Below are 17,281 nucleotides of genomic sequence, written 5' to 3' on the forward strand. Positions count from 1 at the left end.
TGTGTTTTTCCACCATCTACTCTCATGAAGAAAAAGGTGTATCTGCCCAATCTCTAGAACCAGGGAAAATTTTAATTTGATTTAGCCCATCCTTTTTATTATGCACTAATTGACAGGGTAGGAGGTTTCTGATATTGTGAAAATGTGATGTGAAAATATTTGATATGTGAAAAATAACCTGCCATTTACAAGGTAGTTTAAAAACCAGACAGTTCAGAGCAGATGCTATATAGTGATACTCTTTTCAAAATGTCATCTCTCTGCTGTCATGCTCGCTGTGCTGCTATGGTGAGCAAACAAGAAATGTTACAAGTGCAGCTCATAAGCAGGCAGAGATCATGCATCGAGGAGACTGAAGCAGTATTTATCTTTGGGTTAATACAATACTGAAAAATTAAAATCTAGCCTCATAAATAACTGTTTGAGAGGTAATGAGTCATTCATCAGCAGTCTGCTAATGACTGACTGCAGCTATCAGGTGTGGATTTACAGAAGGCCCTAGGATAGCCATGTGAGTAACAAGTTTTTTATTTATTATAACCTGAAATGTCTCTTAAAGGCAATGTCTGATTGAATTGTCTGTATTATCCCTTGTTACTGTCATTTTAGAACCTCGAGGGTTTTAAGGTTTTTTTTTCCTTTCAAAGGACTTCAATGCCTTAGAAAAATCTCAAGTATTTTTACAAACACATATTATTAATAAATGATATGTATATCATTTTATAGCAGTAGACATCAAAATAATCCTCAGAAGAGAGAATTGTAATCCTCATCTCTTATGTGGGAAAAATGAGGCTTGAAGCTATGATCTGTCTCAAGCTAAGAGGGAAGGATGCAGCTGACAAACCAAGAGAGGCTTGCCACCTACTGCTGGAGAGATGCTTTGTATCCTAAAGCGCTCAAGCAGTGCTCTTCAATAGCTACTTATTTCTCAGACATATACTAGCTGAAACAATATACAAGAGGAAAATCCAAAATCAGTCCATGTGTAGGTAGGCACACAGCTTGCACTTGTCTGCATGTAGTAATTTAGCCTGAGTTTGTATATTTGTAAAAACAAGATTCAAACTCAGAAATACTTACTGGCCTCCTCTTCAAGGTGATTTTTCTTGCATTTCTCTAAGGGGATTAGTACATATGCCAGTTTTTCGTTTGGTTTTTTTTTTTTGCATTGTGTTGTTGAAGCTCTTTGGTCAAGTTATGTGACCAGTGCAGAGTTGCTGTAAAAGCCATAACTGCCTTTAACCTAAGGGATTATTGCTTAATCACACAAAGACTGAATTTGGTCCACACAAAAATATGGTCCATGTTTTTGTGTCTGTTGCAAAACAAGGCACGTGTTCACCTAGGACTGAAGTCCAAGAGGAGCAACCAGGTTATGACATGAGAAAATCATTAATTGAAACAGAACTATAACAGAAGTCTGGAAATACCTCTGGTAACATTTTTGACCTTCATCTAATTGGGCCCAAACTCCAAAGTCTGCACTGGATTCTTCAGAAGAGATTTTAACAGTCCTTCTTTAAAGGCTGACCGAGCCATGAAAATAAGGAGATAAAGAGAAGTACCCCCACACTAAAACCTTGGTTTGTTCACATTTTGGCATCATTACTTGTCTATATGATTATCAAAGATGTGCTTGGTGCTTTACAGACATGCATTGTCATTATGAAGAGAGGCTTTGTCAAACTTTGACTCTGCAGATGTTTCATGTATGAAAAGTAGCAAATACCAGCCTATTTCAACAACGAAATAGTTAGACTTTTTTTTTTTTTAAAAAAAAAAAAGGCTGGTAGCTAAACTGTCCAGAAACTGGATTAATAGTCTATAATCTCCAGGAACAGTGCCTTTTTGGAGCTAACCAGCTGCCTGGCAGATGGCTTGCTGCCAGGAGGACACAGAAAGTGCCTCTCCGCCTTGAAAGACAAGTGATTCTCTTATAGAGCCAGCGAAGTTCAACCAATTGCTGCCATAGATTAATATAGAGGGCTAGTAAATGGGAGCTGATGGTCATGTAGATGAAGGCAGAAGGCCCAAAATGGTGAGCTGTACTTCTAGCATAGAAATAATTCAGTCGCCCTAGTCAGGCTGTGTGGATGCAGAGCTATCCAAGTTCTGCAACATCTCCTCAGCTGAATCCATAGAAAGCTTATTTATAGTTAATAAGATTTCTGAGTTGTTCATGTTTACAGACTTTCATCTGATAGAGCTTACTTAGGCTTACCAGCCTCCAACTTTCCAAATCTTGAATTTTGTGGCTGGTGAACTTTTAAAATGCAGATTAACTAAACTTCAAACAGATTTATTGCAGAAGGCTCCTGCAAAATCCTTTTGGATTACCTGCTTACGGACATCATTTCCTAGTCTGTAGGGGTTCATTAAGGACAGATTTAAATGTGTTAGCTGGGAAAAGGCCAGCAGGAAGAGTATGTTGAAAATTATTCATATTATTATGCTTGATCTAGTGATACAGACTTACTTACCTTTTAGGAACTCCTAAGTTTCTCATTTGCAATGATGAATAAGACATGCAAGCATGCCTCATGTATTATGGCTTTGTTTAAGAGTGCATTTCATAACCTTTGAGTTATTTGTGGCAATGGAAGTAGCCCGTGCTGAGACTGCAAAGAGAAAAAAAAACAGCCACAATGCATTGCCCTTCTTAGTTCTCAGCTGCAGCAACTCTGTTTTCCTCTGAGGAGAGCCTTGAGATTCCATACATAGCCATGAAGCATTTTTCTTTGCTTCTGCCATCTAACCCGTTTCAAAATACAATTAGCCTGGGGTTAGATAGAAGGTTTATTTCATTATGCTTATAAAAACAAAAATAGCGATGTTTAGACTTACATGATTCGCTAATTGTACTGCCACTTGTTTTTTTTACAAATTGGCTCCAAAGCTCTTAAGTTTTTTTGAAGATGTATTTAATCTAATTTTATGCAAGAGCACTGTAATGACTTCTCCTTCAGACTACAAGGGGTTTTTAATCACTTTCAACATTTAGCCCCTGATTGGGCAAAGCACTTAAATCTAAGTACTTGGGTGCTCATACTACTCGCTGAATCAGGTCTAAGGACTGAATGCTGAATTCTTGGTTGCCTCAGGTTTTTTTAACAAAGTGGAACTGGAGCCCTGTGAACAGGCATCATCTGAAGCTATTTAGCAGGTACACAGTAAATGGGAGCCCTCGACGGGGCTGGCAGTACCATTTGAGCAGCACAAGCCAGGGTCTGTCTTGAACTTAGCTATCTCCCTGCCTGTGTGCTACTTAAATGGCATACTCTTGCCTCTAGATTTTATTCTGTACTCACACAGGCTAAATATAGAAGTTCTCCTAAATTGTTTGAAAACGCTTTCCACTTCATATCTCTAAATGTCTTCTTCACTATTGCAAATGAGAAACTTAAGAGTATTTTGATAGTGTCAAGCATACAGTTCAAATACTCTTCATAGGATCCTGATCCAATTTACTTTGACTTCGGTGGGTACTGAAGCCAGTTTCAGAGTACACCTATTTCCAAGCTGAAGCAGCATATTTCCTTGACAAGGACTTGCCAGAAAAAGCTACCAAGCACTGAGGAGCGTTCAGCCCTTTGTACTGTAGACTAACTTCCCTACGAGCTGGTTATAGTCTAACAGATACATTTCAAATATTGAACCCTGGTTTCCACTGATGAAAATTTAGCGCATTAAAGAGTGACACCAGTTTGTTCCTCTGACTAGTGCTGACCCTCATACCTGCTTCAACAGTTTTGTGTTCAGTCACTGAATTTGGAAACCAAATTTTCAACCATGTTTCCTTCTAAAATGTGCTCCTCCACTCATGCAAAGAGATGTTTTTGCAGCTACACTTATGCAGGTTAACAGCCACAATAGTAAAGTGCATGAGGGGTTTAGAGTTTACCCCCTTGAGCTTTCATAAATGCTCTTTTCGGGCTCTAATAGCATTGCTGATGTGTGTGTTCAGGTGTCAGTTGTGTTAAAGTGTGCTTGCAGGCATTCATGGCTGCATGGGATTGATGAACATGGCAACTGGGGCTTGAATAGCAGGTGCTGAAAGCCTACCCTTTTTTCTGTTGGGTTTTAGTTTTCTAGAGCTCTTTAACTGACTGCAGAACTGTTATATTACAAATACAGCTATTTTTCTTAGCATTATAAGCATAACTATCATGATTGCATTTTTAATCTGTCATGGATTTGATCTCACCGTCTAACAAAAAAGAAAAGTTTTATTAGAGGCATTTTCTAATAATGTATTTTTAATCCTAAATGCCTGCAAACAGGACTTACTTGCCAAATTCTAGCTGATAAACAGCACAAATGCTTCATGTGCTTATGTAGCCACTTTCAAAAGATGCTGCCAAGGTACATAATGCATCAAAGTTTGCACTGAAAAAGGAAAATCAATCAGTTCAGATAGTGTTTCAGCCTGAAGCTTGTTGTCGTGCTTGGATGTTTGCTTGCTTTTTGAAAAGCTTGGGAGCCATTTCCTCTCCTGTTCCTCTCCTGGTTTGGGAAAACTTGCATGACTGAGCCCTTCTCTAATGGTTACGTGACCCCTGGAGAGCCCAAGATCTCTGTTATTTTACTTTCAGTGAATGAAGAACAGTAGATATATAAATGTCAGTAGGAATGGACAAGAGCTACTAATCAGGGTAAAATCTCATAACTCTGTCTGGTTACATAATGGGTTAAGTTAATTTTGTTGTCTCTGGAAATAAATGGAGGCATGAAGGGGAGGTTTCCTAGATGGCATTTCATAACAGAAAATGCAAAATTCTTCAGCAAACCCTGACCCTTGCTTCTAAGGCTTTTTTGAAATCACATCAACATTCTTTATAAAAAAACGCCTTTTTCTAGAGAGCTATACAGTGGATCTGAAGCATATTGTGCACTCACATTCCAGGTTCTCTAACCTTCTGCAATAATTGGCAGCTAGCCTGCTTCAAGGATAAAATTTATAAACCAGAGAAAGCCTCCCATATGCTGCCCTTTTAAGGAAAGTCTCCTCATTACTGGAAAGCAGGAGCACAGTGATGGTAAAATACTGCAAGGATCATTTATCAATCATGCTATCAGCAAAGCTGCAGAAACACAGAACTAGAGAAATTAGACAGGGAAAAGCTCTATTTTTCATCTTCATCTCCCTATTTCCACTAATGCAAAACTTTCTGATGCTTTATGTCTCTTAGTGTTAAAAGTTCAGAACAACCAGGTACGCCACCATTTCTCTGAGGAGACTTTCCCTCATTTTTAGCAGTTCTCATAAGCAAGAAGTATATTTGTTTCCTGTTCTTATTTTGGTGCTACTGTGTCTAGTGATAACCTTATGTGGCACCCTGAATAATTCGTACTCTAATGTACCTATCATCCCTAGGGTGTTTTTTGACCACACTATATTTATTTTACCTTGTGTTGTTTACCTACTTTTTAATCTTTTCCAAACACTTCCCCCTTCAGCACCTTATCATTTTTGTTTCTCTTTTGTAAGCTTACTTCCATTTGTTTTTCCTTTGTATTCCAGATAAGAAAGACACACTGTGACACCTGGGTTGTTTAGTACCTTTCAGCTGCTAAACAAGTGCTGAGCTGCATTTGCAGAAGCATCATTTTTGGCTGCTATATGGCAATGCAAACCTGTGATGGACTTAAATGGGGTAGAAGTGGAGAAATCTCTAACATCATTATCCGATCTTCTCCTATTTCTCCCCGGGTTTAGCAGTCTGCATTTTTTCTGAAGCTAATCTTTCTTCACGGTGTTTTTATACTCTCTGCCTCTGTTTTGTTGCTGCTGTGTTCACAATCCCCATTCCTTTTCAGTGTCATTGGTTAATTTAACTGATCTTCTTCCTTCTTCCCTATTATTTGTCATGGTTTTAAATGAGGTGCTAACCCCATTTTTTGTGATGCTTCCTTCAATACCCTGTACCACCAACATGGTTCCCAAAATCAAGAGCTCAGTTCATGTGAGCTTATGAAATCTTCAGGTCATGTAAGAAGCATCTGAATGAAAGAAGCAGACAATCATAAGCAAGGAACAAATTCAATAATCAGCATTTAATAATCTCAAACAAATACAACTGTCAGCTCTATGGTGATGAATCACAGATGTACCTCTCTATTCCCAGCTTCTTGATTTCCCCTTCCTGACTCTCAACACTCTAATTATAGGGAGAGTGAGAGGTTTGTTACTTTATCCTTCCAGCTTCCTTCTAACAAAAGTATAAATACTTTCCCAGTCTTCTAATATTTCATTTCTTTCGGAGTTTTCTTTCCACTAAATAGTTGCAGTATTCTTTCCATTTAATGGAACAATTTCAGCTTTCTCTCCTGTTTAATGGGTTGGAAATTAGCAGTGAACAGGAATAGTCCATTGCTTTGGTCGTTAGTTTAGGAAATCTGTGAGAAGAAAAGGAATAGTTTGTGAAGGCTGACTCAGGAATGGTCTTCATTTTGCTTTTGTAATTTTATTTAGAGTACAAGGCTTAGTAAATTTAAACAGATTGAGTTCAGCAGAAGGCAGTGTAGTTCAAATGCTATAGCTTTTTGTTTTCCCAGACAAATATTATTTTTCAAAACTTAGTTTTTAGCATGTTTTATATTTTTTCCTCAAATTTACTTACATTTATGGTTAGCAAGGTATAAGATCCAAGAGGATTTTATATAAGTTAGGTAACCGTGCATAGACTTCTGCATTCTGATTCTTTTGTTGTTCTTCTTATAGTGTAAATAAGACATTTTTAGATGGCCATTAGTGATGTATTGTGTCATACTAATTGATTAGATTGTGGTTTTCTAAGTAATATACAGTGGTCTCCAAAGGGTATTGCAACAGCTCCACAGCACCATAAGAATTTGTATGTTTTACAGATAAGCCCGTTATATGGAGTCACGCGTGTAGGATGAACAGCAGCACAAGTAGGCTTTATCAGCGTAGGGTCCCCAAGGGGTGTACACAACACAAGAAAATCCAATTAGAGCCACAGGGAGTCTTTTCAATCTCTTAACCAGCATTGCAGCACTGCAGATGGATATTATTGCCCACTACTTAAACTTTATTACTCCATTTTTCTGTCTGTAGCCCTTCGCCTTGCCAACCCACCTTGAAGAGACGGCAGGCAGAACCATATAAAACTTTTATGACCTTGGCATCTGCACTGTTTTGTCGCATGAAAGATAAGTAGGATTGTGACAACGAAGAGGAAGCCAGCAACCCTTTAAGTTGGTTTTACAAGTGCAGTTTGCCCTGCATTCCAATCACAAGAACCAGCTGATCCTCCTGAACAACACTTCACCCGCCCTTAATGACTGTAAACAGAATTTACAAGACCAACTTCTTTTTGAGGCTAATGCTTTTAAAGAGGAGGCAGGATGATCTAGGGCAAAGGAGCAGGCGCTGGCTGTGTTCGAGCTCTGCTTTGCACGGAGGGACAGATTCATTGTGTGACCTTGCATTGAGTCACTTGACTTCCAGTGTTTCAGTCCTGCTATAAAATTGACTAAAAGCAGGACTTAAACCAGACACTGCATCCTGGGTAAATAATATACTCAGAGAAAACATATAGGAGGAGGGGATTATGTTTTTGTATCTTAAAGTACCTTTCCTGGCAGAGAGGGTGGGTTTGCTATGGATGAATAATCTGTTAGCATAAATTACTGTTATTTTCAGTGATGGCTTACCAGGTATATGTATCAAAGAGTGATACAGTCTGCTTGATTTTATGGTACATTAACTTTGCCAGAATGCATTTATTATATTTAAAACCTGCTAGGTACCTGCAGTGGGAACAAAGATTGTGTAATTATTTTTTCTTTAGCTTGTGGGAAGCCAAATGCTTTGAATATAAAAGATTCCAGGGGTGAAAAGTTCATTCTGTTCACCCCTCCATGGTGAGAGTATAGGCAAAAGGTAATCTGATTACTAATTTGAAAACAGATGAAAGAAACAAATAGAGTGATGAAATAACTGCTACTTCCATTTCTGCCCTTTGTATTATTGGAAATAGTAAGTAGATGTAATAGGTGAGCTGTGAAGCAAATCTTTCATTATTTTATAATAAGCATCTTCTCCAATCAATTAATCACTTTGGAATAAATAGCTTCAGGGTTTTGATTTCAAAACATATACGCAAGATTTTGCTGCAACAGCGATAAACAGCAGGAAATGTACCAATGTTCAATCCCTGTTTTAAATAAGGAATGCAGAGTCTATGAAATTAATGGAAATATCTTCATTAAGTTCACTGGCTTCACTGCCTCAGAAAACAATCATCTGTTCTTGAAAGCATTGCAAAATCCCCATGAGCAAATTCATAGGAGGTGATGGATAAAGGTTTCAATTTTGGATGGCTTTTCCATACAGGTCTTGGGTAAGTTCATTCTTACATCCCAACTTGGTTACTTTATTATCTGATCTCTTATCATTTATGTGATAATACCTGTGCCTCCCATTTAGTCTGTTTTGTACACTAGTCAATACCTGCTCTACCTATGTGAGGAAAAGGTGTTTGTATGGATACTGTGATATGCAGAAAGCTGTCCAATCTTTATTTATCAAAAATGGAACTCTTTGATCCTGATATATATATATATATATTTTTGAAAAAAAAAAGAAGTTAAACTCACCACTACATTTTGAAAGCAGAGAACAACTTTCTGGTTCCACAACTCCTCCTATGTTTGGAACAAGATAAGGGATTAAAATTATACCTATTTAAAATGTAAGAAGCCTGAAGCCCCTAAACAATATCAGGCCAAAGAAGAGAATAAGTACTGTGATCTAGACATGAACATTGTCCTTTGCTCTGTGAAAGGAGGTACAACCCACAGTACCTGCGAGCTTATCAGAAATAGGTCTTAAGTCACCTAGAGCGCTGTGAATGCAAAAGTACCAACAAAAATAATGTCCATATAGTTACAAATAATGATGTGTTGTACTACACAGGGGTCCAAACAAACTTGCTTTTGTCTAAGTTTTTGACTGTCCAGCTATAGCATTCTTTTACTCAACATTTTTTTAGTACATAGCACCTTTTCTATTCTATAGAAAAGTACATAGCTCTATATCTATTTTAACATAGTTCTGGGAAGAAGGACAAAGGTAGAAGGAAGCATAAACTCTCCTACACGGCCAGTTCCCAACAGCTATCAGGAAGTGACATACAGTATTAAAGTAAGTATTTTTCATACCTTGCACAGCATTATTTGTGTTCGGTCACTTTTAGTGTGAGACATGACACATTGTTGACTATGATGTATACACTGTGTGAAACAGTAGCTGGGGCAGTGCACTGCAGTATTTAAAACTGGTTTAGAGTGAAGCAGACACTAATATATGTGGTTTAGTTTTTAACACATATAAAGAATGACACAGGAAAAATTAATATAAACTATATATTTAAGGAATTGAAAAAGTATTGAGAGTACTGGAAAAAAAAAACAGTTCAAGGTCTGATCAGATCCACCTCCATATAGACTGTGATAGCTGGAGACTGACTTATTGACTGCAGAGGGGAGCACAGTATTCCAGCCACTGTAATGCTTTTAAATGGTCTTCCATAATGCTGTTAAATAGTCTTCCAAACTTACAGCAGTGAATTGTAATTTTGAGGAGAAGAAAGAAGGATACAGTAGAAATTCTTGTGTCTATCCTAGAAAGAAATATATTGTCTTAAAATTACTGACCAGTTCTAATCATTTAGGGACATATTCTACTTATTTCTTAAATCATATGTGATTTTGCCATGAGAATTACCAAAATATTTTCAAAATTAATATTTTGAAATAACAACTCACCATCATCTTTGAATTTGACTGATGGATTATTTAATAGCAAAAGCCATGTGGTACCTTTTGTTCTAATGGAGGAAAACAGCAATGATATACAGAATGATACTAAATGAAACTGCTAGTCATTGAGCCACTCTCTTCCTTTCTATAGTCTACATAGTCAACCCATCACTGCTGTTTTTGGAAGTTAACAAATTAAGAGATGAACTTTCTTTCTTCAGTAACTGTCTCATGAGAAAAGAACAAGAACATAAGTACTTTAACTGTCAAGTGATGTTCTATACTGTTGACTTCAAATCCAAAGTTATGCACATGTTACATTAGAAGCTGAGAAGTCATATAAAGATTAATCAGGCCAGCGCATCAGCTCGTCGTATCACACTGATCCTCCACTGAAAACAGCTGGTATTTTGCTAGCAGTACATTGCCAGAAATGGGACATGATTCTATATTGCAGTGTCAGAGATGCCTTTGTTAACTGAAACAATCCTCGGAGTCAGCAGAATTAATGTTGAGTATAAATACATTTTCTGACAAATCTCGAGCACACCAAGAATGCAATGCCTTGCAATCTAGCAGATGCGCTTTACATTCAGTAACTTTGTCAGGATGTTGCTTGAGATCTGATGGTAATTACTGATGTGTCATTTGGGGTGTGTTGTTGAGCAAAGTCTATTAAAACTCAATTTATTTCATCAGTTAGCACCCAGCTTACATTATACAGTATGTTAAAAGAACATTTGGACTGGAATTTTAAAGGTGGGCATGTGGTTGCAAAGAATCTTCAAAATATAATGGCACAATATTTCTCCAGCTATTTCATTGCTTAAGTCTACCGGATCCTATTTCTGGCCTCGTAATTCAGAGGCAGGTTCAACTACCTCTTCCTCCACAGCTTTCCTCTACAACCTTGGGTGTGTCACTCCCCTCTTTGTGCTATGTCTCCTTGTTCCTATGAACTGAGTATTACTGCTACCTTATTTTTCAGGGTGAGGATAAAAACATAACACACTGTAAACCATCCTGATTCCACAGTAATTCAGGGCAACATATAAATGTCACAGAAAGGAAGAACAGTAATAGCCCATTATATTTTGTTCCCTCAGCCTGCTCCCTTAAGGAGCAGATCATGACTGAAATCAGAGTAGACCTTGGGACTCGAGCTTGCTTACACACCATATGGAAATGTCTGAATCAGAGGAGGGAGAGATGGGAAATGCTGTGCGAGGAGGAGCTCGTGCTCCAGGAGAACAGGGTATCCTCTAACTGGCTACGGCAGGTTTTGTGAAACTTTTTTTTTTTTTTTTAAAGATTATAATACAGCAACAGCATGGGCAGAAAGCTGCTCCTCTTAGGCTACTGAGAAACTGTGAGTCATGTTGGTTTAATAAACTCTCTTTTAATGTTATTTCAGCTTCCCGACTTTTCCACATGTTGATTCCTTCCCTTCACAGAAAGCCTAAGAACATCCTTTGTTACCTCTCTAACATAGTTAAGCCCAGGGCTGTGGTAAGATTTTAAGCTATTTACAATAATAAACAACAGCTAAAATCACCTGTTAATACCTACTGTCTGTGATCTTTATTTTCAGATGAGGTGGTCTTTAGTTCTATGAGTTCATACCTCCTGCCTTCAAGTGATGTAGGTGAATTGGCTTAGATTACTGGCTTGGCCCTGGCTTTATATATCTTCCATAGGTAATGATATTTCTTGACCTGGAATGAAACATTTTCCCATTGTAAATAATACAGATACTATTGTACTGTCCATGCAAAACATATTGGTTTTAGTGACAAGCTTTGCATACATAACATAATCCATCGAAGGCCCAAATTCTGTGACTTTTCTCCCATTGGGCGTACCTTCCTACACAATTAAGGAGGCCGTTTTCAGTTACTTAAGAGAAATAAGTGCAGGAGAATAGAGCCTTAAGAAATGAACGTTAGTTATCCCAAAAGGGGACCTAGCGAGAATGAAAGCTTAAAAGGGTCTACACACTTTAATTCATGCACCATCTGTTTTGGGGAAAATTAGCACAGATTAGATTTTCCAACTCATCTGAGGCTAAGAAAGTGCCTTTAGAACCTGTAGTATTTGCTTAAGTGTTAAAAACAAATTAGCACCGTTTTACTTACTGTGTGAATACTGTGCATATTAGTTCATTTTGTAGTAAGCTGTAAGAATTATAATGGTAAAATAGAAAACTGATGCCTCTGAGCGAGCCACTCTTTTACCATACTGTTTCTTAGCTGCCTTGTAGAAGTGCTTGACATTCTTGTCCTCTTCGGAGCACTGTTTTGTTAGACATGACCGTTTTGTATAAATTCAGTTCTTGCTCAGGGCTGAGAATTTGTTCCCTGCGACCTCTGACTCGTGTTCCTTCTCTCAGTTTGGCTGCAAGTGGGTGTTGTAAGCTTCAAGACATCTAATTTCATCCAAATGTAACTGAAGAATATTACCCTCCCCATAAAAGGATCCTCCTACTCAAAGACCGTGTAATTGTATTGTATCAAAGCATTACTTCATAATTGTAGAGTAGCTTTCAAAAAAGTGTTGCATTTTAAAATACATGACAGAAACGTGAAATAATTTAGGTTTTGTTTGGTTTATTTTCTTCACTTTGCTACTTACCAGGTTTCTGTATTCTTATGACAAAAAGGTGAAACTAGCCATGCTAGGTGAGGCCGTTACGTGTTACTCTCCAGTTAGGCAATATTGAATACCTGGCTTCCTACTGTGGACTGAATACAGGGGCAGTAAGTGCAAAGTTAGCATCTTTAACAGTATATTTACCACAGCTGGACACAGGCTTTCTTTCACCGCATTTGTTGCAGAAATCTTTAAATGTAGAGCAATCTCAGTTATTGGGAGCTGGATGGCGTATGTACACACATTTTTCTTTTCAAAGATTTCCAGAATCCTACTTCAGCTTCCAGACATTTCACATACTTAATTATCTGAAACATCCATTATTTTCTGCTACCCATTAAATATTACTTGGTTTAGCCACTTTGTTGATGCTGTATATTTGATGCAGTATCTATGAATGCACTTATTAATGGCATGCTTTTGTATATCGCAAAAGATTAAGGGCCTGGAATCACAGCCTTGCTTAGTTCAAACTGGCAAATTTTCTTGACTTCACTAGAATTAGTTAGATTTAGAATAACAATGAGCCTGGCCCATCTGTAGATGGGTATATGCGTATTTTCAGATGATGTAGTGGTAACGCATATGATACTCGTTGTGGAGTGGAATGCAAGAATGCAACATCTTATGGAAAACTAGAGCTCTGCATTTAGTTGAGGCTGCAGAAGGCAATCTTTCAAAGAATTCTCTAATTCTAACAAAACAGAGTAAAAAAATTTGCCTTTCAGCAACTGAATAAATATTTGAGATCATTATTGGAAATAGTACAGGCATTTTTGTGTTGATACTTTATTGAATGAAATTTTATTTAGTGAAGCCTGAAGATCAACACGCTGATAGCATGTGTCTGTGTGTGCCCACACATACGGAGTATTTCTTACTAATACCTTTAAATAAAGGTATTTCAGGTTTGCTTTTGTGGTTTCAATGTGCTAACTGAAAAGTGAAACTCAGAGTACTACAACATTTGTTCTTCTGGTACCCCAGAAGCCTACTTTGAGTTAATCGGTGATTTTTCACAGACGACATCTAATCTGTAAGTATAAATTACTTTGCACTCTTATTATGCCTTAATTGAAGTGCACCAATGTGAAATTGCAATGGATGGAGCTGCAGTGATTCTAGCCTCAATTAACTTTGGGTGGATTTGAGGCTTTTTTTCCTTCCTTTTCCTTGGACTAAGGACGATTCTTTGACATCTTGTATTTATTTAAATTATTGCTAGAAAAATCAGGGGATATGCATATGACCAGGTATTTTATAAGACTGCTCTGAAGAGACACACAGGAGTTTTGTGTATGATTTATATATTAATACATATCTTTTATGTCCTACTGTTTTGTGTAACAGCTGTACAGTCAGCAGCGGCCAAATCTCTCAGGATTCTGCTGGGGAGGAATAGTTTAATAGCAATCATTTTTTTTGGTAAATGGCAGTTGCCGTCTCTGTAACAGCTACCCTCATCCCATTCTTGACTTTTCTTCAGCTCCCTGCCTTAGACACAAAATGTGTGTTGCAGTGCAGTAAAATCACTGTGAAGAGATAAACCATCTTGCCCTACGGAACAGGAAATTTAGACACAGCAGAAAGGAAAAATTGTACTAAGAGAGGCAAGATGCCATGTAAGAAAGGAACAGGCATATGGTGATCCAGTTAATTCTTAGTTACTTCACATTTTACCAGAACTGACAGATATTTACCAGAAAATCAGATTTGATGCCTCTGTCTAGGCATATATGCTCTCACAAATGTTTCTGGCGTTCAGTTAATAGTAATGAAAATAGTATAAGGATCTCACTAGCACAAGTCTGTGTATAAGGCAGTTGTTTGCAACATATTTTTGTTACAGGCCTCTCAAAGTTTTCCCTCATGGCTCAGACGGTCATAAAGTACATTTGTGTTTACTCTTAATTGGTTTGCTTTTCTTAGTGACCTTTGGCCGCAGAGAAGTAGTCCACAGACTTTTAGAGGTCCACAGGTATGAGTCGAAAACCTGCTATATTTCTTAGCTTGCTCACTGTTGGACAAGTCCTTTTCTCTGGGTGAGAACAGATTCAGCATCTCTGCCATCAGAAGCACAAATGGCAGCTGCAATAACAAGCCATGATATATAACCTGATGTGATATAATGATGATGGTGTTGCGGTGTGCTCTAACATGCCTCGCTTTACAATTCAAACTGAAATTGGGTTGCTGCTTTTTCTACTTACTTTATTTTATCTGAAGTTACTCTTGCATGCAGGCTAAGATAGCCACAAATACAGTGTCTTCAGGAAGACAAATATGCCTCTAGGTCTTTAAAGGGACAGAGCAGAATGTCATCTTTCTGATCACTGTGCTACCACTGCGTATTGTATTGCAATGAGGAAACAGATATGCGGATGTGATGCCACAGGTAGGTCAAGGACTTGGTCAACCACACAGTGTCTGTAGAGACAGGTATTTTGCCAGGTATTTCCAAGGATTTCTCAAGCAATAAATTGATTGTGTGCCCCCAAGTATCTTTCAAAGGGCATAGTGGACACATGTATGTATTCACATGAATAACAGAACTTCAAGGATAATGTTGATACTGATTAAATAAGATTAAGCTTTGCAAAAAGAGAAGGGAAGAGGAAAGGGAGAGGAAGAGAGAAAGAAGGATGAGAGAAAAGCTTTATTTCTCAGGCTTTCTCAAAACTTATTTAAATTCCCAGTACATTTAAAGGGTCTGTCTGCACTGATCAGACTACAGCAGTCAGATCTTGAATATTTAAGTCTATGTTGTTCAACTCACACATTCAAAAGCGAGAAGGCATTTTTGTGATGATCTGGTATGACCTCTACCTGTATTATACTGTTCATAAAACTTTCCTGAATTCAATCTTACCTGAACAGTGACATATTTTTAGAAAGCCTCCAGTTCTGATTTAAAAATGCAAGTGATGACATACTGAATGCAGCTCTTGGTAAATTGGTGCAATGGTTAATCTTTTCTATTTATTTTCAAATAAGGAGATTTGAGTTCACAGTAAATTAGCACCGTAATTTCTGTGTTCTGATTGAAAGATTGCACTTTCAAATAGCTGCTAGGCTTCTAACTAGTGATTTGCATATACAGTTTTACGTGAAGATTTCTGCCTTCCCTTTCATCAGCTTATAGAATATATATTAGCATTGATTGGACCCTCATTGCAAATCACCATACTGTGAAGAAGTATCAAAAATTATGGTGCTGTCCCTCTCAATGGAACTCATAATTACAATTTTTTTTATTTCTAAAATATGAATTTTCCCTCCTAGTGAAATTAAACCCATCCTTTCTCTCATCCACATACCTGTTCAAAATTCTGAAAAACTGAGTGGTATTACTGAAAACATATACTAATGTACAACCAGAGTGACCATGATAAAGCAAAGACAATTTCCAGGCCTAAGTTAGAAAAAGTATTCTCTGGCATGTAACAATCAGTTAAAATATACTACCTAAAAGATGCTTTTGAAATCTAAATCTGAACTACGTGTAGTTCTAAGTAGCTGCACATATTAAACAGCTCATTATACAGCAAAAATTTCTCAAATATGTTGAGTAGAAAGATCTTCAAGTACCATCTGGGATATCTTGAGATAATGAACTCATTTTGCCCAAATCTTGAAGGAAAATGGAACGCAGGCTTTTGATGGGGTCAATTTCGATTTTTAAAGTCTTGCACATTGAAAACATTGATATTCGTTAACTCTCCACTAAGACATGTTTTCCAGGTTTATATCTGCTGCCTTTAATTGTATCATCTAAAGTTAAAAGTTATGGCATATTGCGTGAGAGACTAGCATATCTTAATGCCTTGTTTCTGATCTTGCTACTGAAAATAGGAATGGTGAAAGACCATAGCAGAGGACAGATATTTGATGCAATGTGCTGCAGGCTACTTAATTTTGCATATTGTGCTACTTGAAGTAAGTAGGACTGGAACAGCTGTGCACTCAATCCTGGTGAAGACAAGAATCTCTCCCTCGAGGCATTGCTTTCTTCTGCCAAGTAGGAAAGTCAAATGATGGCTTTGGCTACAGACTTTTCTATTCTCCAGTGTAGTCTTTCCTTATCATTTGGGCTTTGGTTGAGTATATTTGAAAGGATCAATACATGTTTGATTTTTATTATTCCACACTTCATCCTATAATAAGATTTGGTTTTGCCCATGCTGTCTTTTAGAGACTATTGATTTTATTTATATTTTTGTTAAAGTTCTCAAAGACAGTGGTTCATAAGAGCATTGCTATTGTATTACTTAGTAACACAGCGTTGTCAATTTCCTGTGGAAAGTTTGTACGCAACTTCAAAATACTTTAAACCAAAAGTTGTGTCACCCTAGAGAGTGACTCAGCTGTGGACTAACAACTATGATTTTTACCTTGTGGAAGGCATTTAAGCAGATGTTCTCTGCTGGCAGCAGAATTGTGTATTTTTCCAAAGATGAAAATATTCATAGATATCTGCTCTTTTCTATAGCAAAGGCCATCTTTCTTCTGTATTTTTAAAGAAGAGACAAATCAAACGTACTCCAGCTGCTCCTTGCGTCCACCTATGCCAAATGTCATTCATCAGTTCTTAAGGCTTACTTCTACTTTCTGATATGTGTTAGCACATATCACTTAAAATTCTGTAAAATTAGTTTCTGCAGCTGCAGTCCTGAGACTAGACTTGCCTCCTCCTTTTCTCTTTTCCTTTTACAGCGTATCCAGAAATCAGTATTAAAGATCACTTCTAGTGGACGAGCCCTATCGCTTATCTAACTCTTTCAAAGTATCTCTGCGATTGTTATCAGACTTTCATTTGACTCTTCAGTAAAGATCATCTGTAATA

General features: G+C 37.5%; 1 protein-coding gene across 7 annotated transcripts in view; it reads left to right on the forward strand.

Annotated features, from left to right (window-relative positions):
• The window catches only part of NLGN1 (neuroligin 1), a 320,967-nt gene that overhangs the window by 287,295 nt on the left and 16,391 nt on the right, over positions 1-17,281 (forward strand). The gene's annotated exons all lie outside the window — the stretch shown is intronic.

This window comes from Nyctibius grandis, chromosome 8 (assembly GCF_013368605.1).
Source record: "Nyctibius grandis isolate bNycGra1 chromosome 8, bNycGra1.pri, whole genome shotgun sequence".
NCBI lineage: Eukaryota > Metazoa > Chordata > Aves > Nyctibiiformes > Nyctibiidae > Nyctibius > Nyctibius grandis.